The sequence below is a fragment of the Amblyomma mixtum genome, unplaced genomic scaffold (assembly GCF_055824585.1).
Source record: "Amblyomma mixtum isolate Tamu unplaced genomic scaffold, ASM5582458v1 scaffold_12, whole genome shotgun sequence".
NCBI classification, from domain to species: domain Eukaryota; kingdom Metazoa; phylum Arthropoda; class Arachnida; order Ixodida; family Ixodidae; genus Amblyomma; species Amblyomma mixtum.
In genome coordinates, this window is record NW_028317651.1 from 2,237,176 (window position 1) to 2,247,919 (window position 10,744).

The window sequence follows — 10,744 nt, forward strand, 5'->3', positions numbered from 1 at the left end:
CCAACGCTTTAAAAATCCAAAACTCCAAAAATCCAAAACTCCAAAAATTGAAAACTCCACAAATCCGAAACTCCGAAACTCCGAAACTCCGCAACCCCGAATCTCCAAAACTCTGAAACTCCAAAACTCCGAAACTCCAAAAATCCAGAACTCCAAAATTCCAAAGCTGTAAAACTCCAAATGTCCAATAATCCGAAAGTCCAAAACTAACAATCGAAAACTCCAAAAATCCAAAACTCCAAAAATCCAAAACTCCAAAATTCCGAAACTCGGAAACTCCAAAACTCCGAACCTCCAAAACTCCAAAACTCCACAACCCCTCCAAACACAAAACCTCCAAAAATCCAAAACACCAAAACTCCAATGCTTTAAAAATCCAAAACTCCAAAAATCCAAAACTCCAAAAATCGAAAACTTAAAAACTCCAAAACTCCAAAACTCCGAAACTCCAAAACTCCAAAAGTGCAAAAATACAAAACTCCAAAACTCAAAAACTCCGAAACTCCAAAAATTCAAAACTCCAAAGCTCCAAAACTCCGAAACTCCGAAAATCCAAAACACCAAAACTCCAAAACTCTGAAACTCCAAAACTCCAAAACTCCAAAACTACAAAATTACGAAACTCCAAAACTGCAAAAATCCAAAACTCCAAAATTCCGAAACTCGGAAACTCCGAAACTCCGAAAATCCAGAACTCCAAAACTCCAAAGCTCTAAAACTCCAGACGTCCAATAATCCGAAACTCCGAAAGTCCAAAACTCCAAACATCCAAAACTCCAAAAATCCAAAACTTAAAATTCGAAACTCCAAAACTCCAAAACTCCGAAACTGCAAAACTCCAAAACTCCGAAACTCCAAAATTCCGAAACTCCAAAACTCCGAAACTCCGAAAATCCGGAACTCCAAAACTCCAAAACTCCAAAAATCCAAAACTCCAAAATTCCGAAACTCGGAAACCACAAAACTCAGAAACTCCAAAACTCCGAACCTCCAAAATCTCCAAAGCTCCACAACCCCGAATCTCCAAAACTCTGAAACTCCAAAAATCCATACCTCCAGAATCCAAAATTCTAAAACTCCAAAACTACAAAACTACAAAATATTGGAAAAACAAAACCCCAAATCTCCAAAAATCCATACCTCCAAAACTCCAAGAATCCAAAACTCCGAAACTCCAAAACTCCAAAAGTGCAAAAATCCAAAACTCCAAAGCTCTAAAACTCCAAAAATCGAAAAATCCGAAGCTCCAAAAATTCCGAAACTCGGAAACTCCAAAACTCGGAAACTCCAAAACTCCGAACCTCCAAAATCTCCAAAACTCCACAACCCCGAATCTCCAAAACTCCGAAAACTCCAAAATTCCATACCTCCAAAATCCAAACTTCTAAAAGTCCAAAACTACAAAACTACAAAATTCTGGAACAACAAAACCCCGAATCTCCAAAAATCCATACCTCCAAAACTCCGAAACTCCAAAACTCCAAAAGTGCAAAAATCCAAAACTCCAAAACTCAAAAATCCAAAACTCGGAAACTCCAAAACTCGGAAACTCAAAAACTCCGAACCTCCAAAATCTCCAAAACTCCACAACCCCGAATCTCCAAAACTCCGAAAACTCCAAAATTCCATACCTCCAAAATCCAAACTTCTAAAACTCCAAAACTATAAAACTACAAAATTCTGGAACAAAATCCGAATCTCCAAAAATCCATAAATCCAAAACTCCGAAACTCCAAAACTCCAAAAGTGCAAAAATCCAAAACTCCGAAACTCCAAAACTCCGAAACTCCGAAAATCCAAAACACCAAAACTCCAAAACTCTCAAAAACTCCAAAACTCCAAAACTCCAAAACTACAAAATTACGAAACTCCAAAACTGCAAAAATCCAGAACTCCAAAACTCCAAAGCTCTAAAACTCCAGACGTCCAATAATCCGAAACTCCGAAAGTCCAAAACTCCAAACATTCAAAACTCCAAAAATCCAATACTTAAAATTCGAAACTCCAAAACTCCGAAACTGCAAAACTCGAGAACTCCGAAACTCCAAAATTCCGAAACTCCTAAACTCCGAAACTCCGAAAATCTGGAACTCCAAAACTCCAAAAGTGCAAAAATCCAAAACTCCAAAGCTCTAAAACTCCAAAAGTCCAATAATCCGAAACTCCGAAAGTCCAAAACTCCAAAAATCCAAGACTCCAAAAATCCAAAACTCCAAAAATCCAAGACTCGAAAACTCCAAAACTGCAAAAATCCAAAACTCCAAAATTCCGAAACTCAGAAACTCCAAAACTCGGAAACTCCAAAACTCCGAACCTCCAAAATCTCCAAAACTCCACAACACCGAATCTCCAAAACTCCGAAAACTCCAAAATTTCATACCTCCGAAATCCAAACTTCTAAAACTCCAAAACTACAAAACTACAAAATTCTGGAACAACAAAATCCCGAATCTCCAAAAATCCATACCTCCAAAACTCCGAAACTAAAAAACTCCAAAAGTGCAAAAATCCAAAACTCCAAAACTCAAAAACTCCAAAACTCCAAAAATCCAAAACTCCAAAACTCCAAAACTCCGAAACTCCGAAAATCCAAAACACCAAAACTCCAAAACTCTGAAACTCCAAAACTCCAAAACTACAAAATTACGAAACTCCAAAACTGCAAAAATCGAGAACTCCAAAACTCCAAAGCTCTAAAACTCCAGACGTCCAATAATCCGAAACTCCGAAAGTCCAAAACTCCAAACATCCAAAACTCCAAAAATCCAAAACTTAAAATTCGAAACTCCAAAACTCCAAAACTCCGAAACTGCAGAAATCCAAAACTCCGAAACTCCAAAACTCGGAAACTCCAAAACTCCGAACCTCCAAAACTCCACAACCCCTCAAAACTCAAAACCTCCAAAAATCCAAAACACCAAAACTCCAATGCTTTAAAAATCCAAAACACCAAAAATCCAAAACTCCAAAAATTGAAAACTCCACAAGTCCGAAACTCCGAAACTCTGAAACTCCAAAACTCCGAAACTCACAAACTCCGAAACTCCGCAACCCCGAATCTCCAAAACTCTGAAACTCCAAAACTCCAAAACTCCAAAAATCCAGAACTCCAAAATTCCAAAGCTGTAAAACTCCAAATGTCCAATAATCCGAAAGTCCAAAACTCAAACAATCCAAAACTCCAAAAATCCAAAACTCCAAAAATCCAAAACTCCAAAATTCCGAAACTCGGAAACTCCAAAACTCGGAAACTCCAAAACTCCGAACCTCCAAAACTCCAAAACTCCACAACCCCTCCAAACACAAAACCTCCAAAAATCCAAAACACCAAAACTCCAATGCTTTAAAAATCCAAAACTCCAAAAATCCAAAACTCCAAAAATCGAAAACTTAAAAACTCCAAAACTCCAAAACTCCGAAACTCCAAAACTCCAAAAGTGCAAAAATACAAAACTCCAAAACTCAAAAACTCCGAAACTCCAAAAATCCAAAACTCCAAAGCTCCAAAACTCCGAAACTCCGAAAATCCAAAACACCAAAACTCCAAAACTCTGAAACTCCAAAACTCCAAAACTCCAAAACTACAAAATTACGAAAGTCGAAAACTGCAAAAATCCAAAACTCCAAAATTCCGAAACTCGGAAACTCCAAAACTCCGAAACTCCGAAACTCCGAAAATCCAGAACTCCAAAACTCCAAAGCTCTAAAACTCCAGACGTCCAATAATCCGAAACTCCGAAAGTCCAAAACTCCAAAACTCCGAAACTGCAGAACTCCAAAACTCCGAAACTCCAAAATTCCGAAACTCCAAAACTCCGAAACTCCAAAGCTCTAAAACTCCAAAACTCCAAAACTCCAAAAATCCAAAACTCCAAAATTCCGAAACTCGGAAACTCCAAAACTCATAAACTCCAAAACTCCGAACCTCCAAAACTCCAAAACTCCACAACCCCTCAAAACTCAAAACCTCCAAAAATCCAAAACACCAAAACTCCAATGCTTTAAAAATCCAAAACTCCAAAAATCCAAAACTCCAAAAATTGAAAACTCCACAAATCCGAAACTCCGAAACTCCGAAACTCTGAAACTCCAAAACTCCGAAACTCACAAACTCCGAAACTCCGCAACCCCGAATCTCCAAAACTCTGAAACTCCAAAACTCCGAAACTCCAAAAATCCAGAACTCCAAAATTCCAAAGCTGTAAAACTCCAAATGTCCAATAATCCGAAAGTCCCAAACTCAAACAATCCAAAACTCCAAAAATCCAAAACTCCAAAAATCCAAAACTCCAAAATTCCGAAACTCGGAAACTCCAAAACTCGGAAACTCCAAAACTCCGAACCTCCAAAACTCCAAAACTCCACAACCCCTCCAAACACAAAACCTCCAAAAATCCAAAACACCAAAACTCCAATGCTTTAAAAATCCAAAACTCCAAAAATCCAAAACTCCAAAAATCGAAAACTTAAAAACTCCAAAACTGAAACTCCAAAACTCCAAAACTCCAAAACTACAAAATTACGAAACTCCAAAACTGCAAAAATCCAAAACTCCAAAATTCCGAAACTCGGAAACTCCAAAACTCCGAAACTCCGAAACTCCGAAAATCCAGAACTCCAAAACTCCAAAGCTCTAAAACTCCAGACGTCCAATAATCCGAAACTCCGAAAGTCCAAAACTCCAAACATCCAAAACTCCAAAAATCCAAAACTTAAAATTCGAAACTCCAAAACTCCAAAACTCCGAAACTGCAAAACTCCAAAACTCCGAAACTCCAAAATTCCGAAACTCCGAAACTCCGAAACTCCGAAAATCCGGAACTCCAAAACTCCAAAAATCCAAAACTCCAAAATTCCGAAACTCGGAAACCACAAAACTCAGAAACTCCAAAACTCCGAACCTCCAAAATCTCCAAAGCTCCACAACCCCGAATCTCCAAAACTCTGAAACTCCAAAAATCCATACCTCCAGAATCCAAAATTCTAAAACTCCAAAACTACAAAACTACAAAATATTGGAAAAACAAAACCCCAAATCTCATAAATCCATACCTCCAAAACTCCAAGAATCCAAAACTCCGAAACTCCAAAACTCCAAAAGTGCAAAAATCCAAAACTGCAAAGCTCTAAAACTCCAAAAATCAAAAAATCCGAAGCTCCAAAAATTCCGAAACTCGGAAACTCCAAAACTCGGAAACTCCAAAACTCCGAACCTCCAAAATCTCCAAAACTCCACAACCCCGACTCTCCAAAACTCCGAAAACTCCAAAATTCCATACCTCCAAAATCCAAACTTCTAAAAGTCCAAAACTACAAAACTACAAAATTCTGGAACAACAAAACCCCGAATCTCCAAAAATCCATACCTCCAAAACTCCGAAACTCCAAAACTCCAAAAGTGCAAAAATCCAAAACTCCAAAACTCAAAAATCCAAAACTCGGAAACTCCAAAACTCGGAAACTCAAAAACTCCGAACCTCCAAAATCTCCAAAACTCCACAACCCCGAATCTCCAAAACTCCGAAAACTCCAAAATTCCATACCTCCAAAATCCAAACTTCTAAAACTCCAAAACTATAAAACTACAAAATTCTGGAACAACAAAATCCGAATCTCCAAAAATCCATACCTCCAAAACTCCGAAACTCCAAAACTCCAAAAGTGCAAAAATCCAAAACTCCGAAACTCCAAAACTCCGAAACTCCACAACACCGAATCTCCAAAACTCCGAAAACTCCAAAATTCCATACCTCCGAAATCCAAACTTCTAAAACTCCAAAACTACAAAACTACAAAATTCTGGAACAACAAAATCCCGAATCTCCAAAAATCCATACCTCCAAAACTCCGAAACTAAAAAACTCCAAAAGTGCAAAAATCCAAAACTCCAAAACTCAAAAACTCCAAAACTCCAAAAATCCAAAACTCCAAAACTCCAAAACTCCGAAACTCATAAAAATCCAAAACACCAAAACTCCAAAACTCTGAAACTCCAAAACTCCAAAACTCCAAAACTACAAAATTACGAAACTCCAAAACTGCAAAAATCGAGAACTCCAAAACTCCAAAGCTCTAAAACTCCAGACGTCCAATAATCCGAAACTCCGAAAGTCCAAAACTCCAAACATCCAAAACTCCAAAAATCCAAAACTTAAAATTCGAAACTCCAAAACTCCAAAACTCCGAAACTGCAGAACTCCAAAACTCCGAAACTCCAAAACTCCGAAACTCCAAAGCTCTAAAACTCCAAAACTCCAAAACTCCAAAAACCCAAAACTCCAAAATTCCGAAACTCGCAAACTCCAAAACTCGGAAACTCCAAAACTCCGAACCTCCAAAACTCCAAAACTCCACAACCCCTCAAAACTCAAAACCTCCAAAAATCCAAAACACCAAAACTCCAATGCTTTAAAAATCCAAAACTCCAAAAATCCAAAACTCCAAAAATTGAAAACTCCACAAATCCGAAACTCCGAAACTCTGAAACTCCAAAACTCCGAAACTCACAAACTCCGAAACTCCGCAACCCCGAATCTCCAAAACTCTGAAACTCCAAAACTCCGAAACTCCAAATATCCAGAACTCCAAAATTCCAAAGCTGTAAAACTCCAAATGTCCAATAATCCGAAAGTCCAAAACTCAAACAATCCAAAACTCCAAAAATCCAAAACTCCAAAAATCCAAAACTCCAAAATTCCGAAACTCGGAAACTCCAAAACTCGGAAACTACAAAACTCCGAACCTCCAAAACTCCAAAACTCCACAACCCCTCCAAACACAAAACCTCCAAAAATCCAAAACACCAAAACACCAATGCTTTAAAAATCCAAAACTCCAAAAATCCAAAACTCCAAAAATCGAAAACTTAAAAACTCCAAAACTCCAAAACTCCGAAACTCCAAAACTCCAAAACTCCGAAACTCCAAAACTCCAAAAGTGCAAAAATACAAAACTCCAAAACTCAAAAACTCCGAAGCTCCAAAAATCCAAAACGCCAAAGCTCCAAAACTCCGAAACTCCGAAAATCCAAAACACCAAAACTCCAAAACTCTGAAACTCCAAAACTCCAAAACTCCAAAACTACAAAATTACGAAACTCCAAAACTGCAAAAATCCAAAACTCCAAAATTCCGAAACTCGGAAACTCCAAAACTCCGAAACTCCGAAAATCCAGAACTCCAAAACTCCAAAGCTCTAAAACTCCAGACGTCCAATAATCCGAAACTCCGAAAGTCCAAAACTCCAAACATCCAAAACTCCAAAAATCCAAAACTTAAAATTCGAAACTCCAAAACTCCAAAACTCCTAAACTGCAAAACTCCAAAACTCCGAAACTCCAAAATTCCGAAACTCCAAAACTCCGAAACTCCGAAAATCCGGAACTCCAAAACTCCAAAACTCCAAAAATCCAAAACTCCAAAATTCCGAAACTCGGAAACCACAAAACTCAGAAACTCCAAAACTCCGAACCTCCAAAATCTCCAAAGCTCCACAACCCCGAATCTCCAAAACTCTGAAACTCCAAAAATCCATACCTCCAGAATCCAAAATTCTAAAACTCCAAAACTACAAAACTACAAAATATTGGAAAAACAAAACCCCAAATCTCCAAAAATCCATACCTCCAAAACTCCAAGAATCCAAAACTCCGAAACTCCAAAACTCCAAAAGTGCAAAAATCCAAAACTCCAAAGCTCTAAAACTCCAAAAATAGAAAACTTAAAAACTCCAAAAATCGAAAAATCCGAAGCTCCAAAAATTCCGAAACTCGGAAACTCCAAAACTCCGAACCTCCAAAATCTCCAAAACTCCACAACCCCGAATCTCCAAAACTCCGAAAACTCCAAAATTCCATACCTCCAAAATCCAAACTTCTAAAAGTCCAAAACTACAAAACTACAAAATTCTGGAACAACAAAACCCCGAATCTCCAAAAATCCATACCTCCAAAACTCCGAAACTCCAAAACTCCAAAAGTGCAAAAATCCAAAACTCCAAAACTCAAAAATCCAAAACTCGGAAACTCCAAAACTCGGAAACTCAAAAACTCCAAACCTCCAAAATCTCCAAAACTCCACAACCCCGAATCTCCAAAACTCCGAAAACTCCAAAATTCCATACCTCCAAAATCCAAACTTCTAAAACTCCAAAACTATAAAACTACAAAATTCTGGAACAACAAAATCCGAATCTCCAAAAATCCATACCTCCAAAACTCCGAAACTCCAAAACTCCAAAAGTGCAAAAATCCAAAACTCCGAAACTCCAAAACTCCGAAACTCCGAAAATCCAAAACACCAAAACTCCTAAACTCTCAAAAACTCCAAAACTCCAAAACTCCAAAACTACAAAATTACGAAACTCCAAAACTGCAAAAATCCAGAACTCCAAAACTCCAAAGCTCTAAATCTCCAGACGTCCAATAATCCGAAACTCCGAAAGTCCAAAACTCCAAACATCCAAAACTCCAAAAATCCAATACTTAAAATTCGAAACTCCAAAACTCCGAAACTGCAAAACTCGAGAACTCCGAAACTCCAAAATTCCGAAACTCCTAAACTCCGAAACTCCGAAAATCCGGAACTCCAAAACTCCAAAAGTGCAAAAATCCAAAACTCCAAAGCTCTAAAACTCCAAAAGTCCAATAATCCGAAACTCCGAAAGTCCAAAACTCCAAAAATCCAAGACTCCAAAAATCCAAAACTCCAAAAATCCAAGACTCGAAAACTCCAAAACTGCAAAAATCCAAAACTCCAAAATTCCGAAACTCAGAAACTCCAAAACTCGGAAACTCCAAAACTCCGAACCTCCAAAATCTCCACAACTCCACAACACCGAATCTCCAAAACTCCGAAAACTCCAAAATTCCATACCTCCGAAATCCAAACTTCTAAAACTCCAAAACTACAAAACTACAAAATTCTGGAACAACAAAATCCCGAATCTCCAAAAATCCATACCTCCAAAACTCCGAAACTAAAAAACTCCAAAAGTTGAAAAATCCAAAACTCCAAAACTCAAAAACTCCAAAACTCCAAAAATCCAAAACTCCAAAACTCCAAAACTCCGAAACTCCGAAAATCCAAAACACCAAAACTCCAAAACTCTGAAACTCCAAAACTCCAAAACTCCAAAACTACAAAATTACGAAACTTCAAAACTGCAAAAATCGAGAACTCCAAAACTCCAAAGCTCTAAAACTCCAGACGTCCAATAATCCGAAACTCCGAAAGTCCAAAACTCCAAACATCCAAAACTCCAAAAATCCAAAACTTAAAATTCGAAACTCCAAAACTCCAAAACTCCGAAACTGCAGAACTCCAAAACTCCGAAACTCCAAAATTCCGAAACTCCAAAACTCCGAAACTCCAAAGCTCTAAAGCTCCAAAACTCCAAAACTCCAAAAATCCAAAACTCCAAAATTCCGAAACTCGGAAACTCCAAAACTCGGAAACTCCAAAACTCCGAACCTCCAAAACTCAAAAACTCCACAACCCCTCAAAACTCAAAACCTCCAAAAATCCAAAACACCAAAACTCCAATGCTTTAAAAATCCAAAACTCCAAAAATCCAAAACTCCAAAAATTGAAAACTCCACAAATCCGAAATTCCGAAACTCTGAAACTCCAAAACTCCGAAACTCACAAACTCCGAAACTCCGCAACCCCGAATCTCCAAAACTCTGAAACTCCAAAACTCCGAAACTCCAAAAATCCAGAACTCCAAAATTCCAAAGCTGTAAAACTACAAATGTCCAATAATCCGAAAGTCCAAAACTCAAACAATCCAAAACTCCAAAAATCCAAAACTCCAAAAATCCAAAACTCCAAAATTCCGAAACTCGGAAACTCCAAAACTCGGAAACTCCAAAACTCCGAACCTCCAAAACTCCAAAACTCCACAACCCCTCCAAACACAAAACCTCCAAAAATCCAAAACACCAAAACTCCAATGCTTTAAAAATCCAAAACTCCAAAACTCCGAAACTCCAAAACTCCAAAAATCCAAAACTCCAAAGCTCCAAAACTCCGAAACTCCGAAAATCCAAAACACCAAAACTCCAAAACTCTGAAACTCCAAAACTCCAAAACTCCAAAACTCCAAAACTACAAAATTACGAAACTCCAAAACTGCAAAAATCCAAAACTCCAAAATTCCGAAACTCGGAAACTCCAAAACTCCGAAACTCCGAAACTCCGAAAATCCAGAACTCCAAAACTCCAAAGCTCTAAAACTCCAGACGTCCAATAATCCGAAACTCCGAAAGTCCAAAACTCCAAACATCCAAAACTCCAAAAATCCAAAACTTAAAATTCGAAACTCCAAAACTCCGAAACTGCAAAACTCCAAAACTCCGAAACTCCAAAATTCCGAAACTCCAAAACTCCGAAACTCCGAAAATCCAGAACTCCAAAACTCCAAAACTCCAAAAATCCAAAACTCCAAAATTCCGAAACTCGGAAACCACAAAACTCAGAAACTCCAAAACTCCGAACCTCCAAAATCTCCAAAGCTCCACAACCCCGAATCTCCAAAACTCTGAAACTCCAAAAATCCATACCCCCAGAATCCAAAATTCTAAAACTCCAAAACTACAAAACTACAAAATATTGGAAAAACAAAACCCCAAATCTCCAAAAATCCATACCTCCAAAACTCCAAGAATCCAAAACTCCGAAACTCCAAAACTCCAAAAGTGCAAAAATCCAAAACTCCAAAGCTCTAAAACTCCAAAAATAGAAAA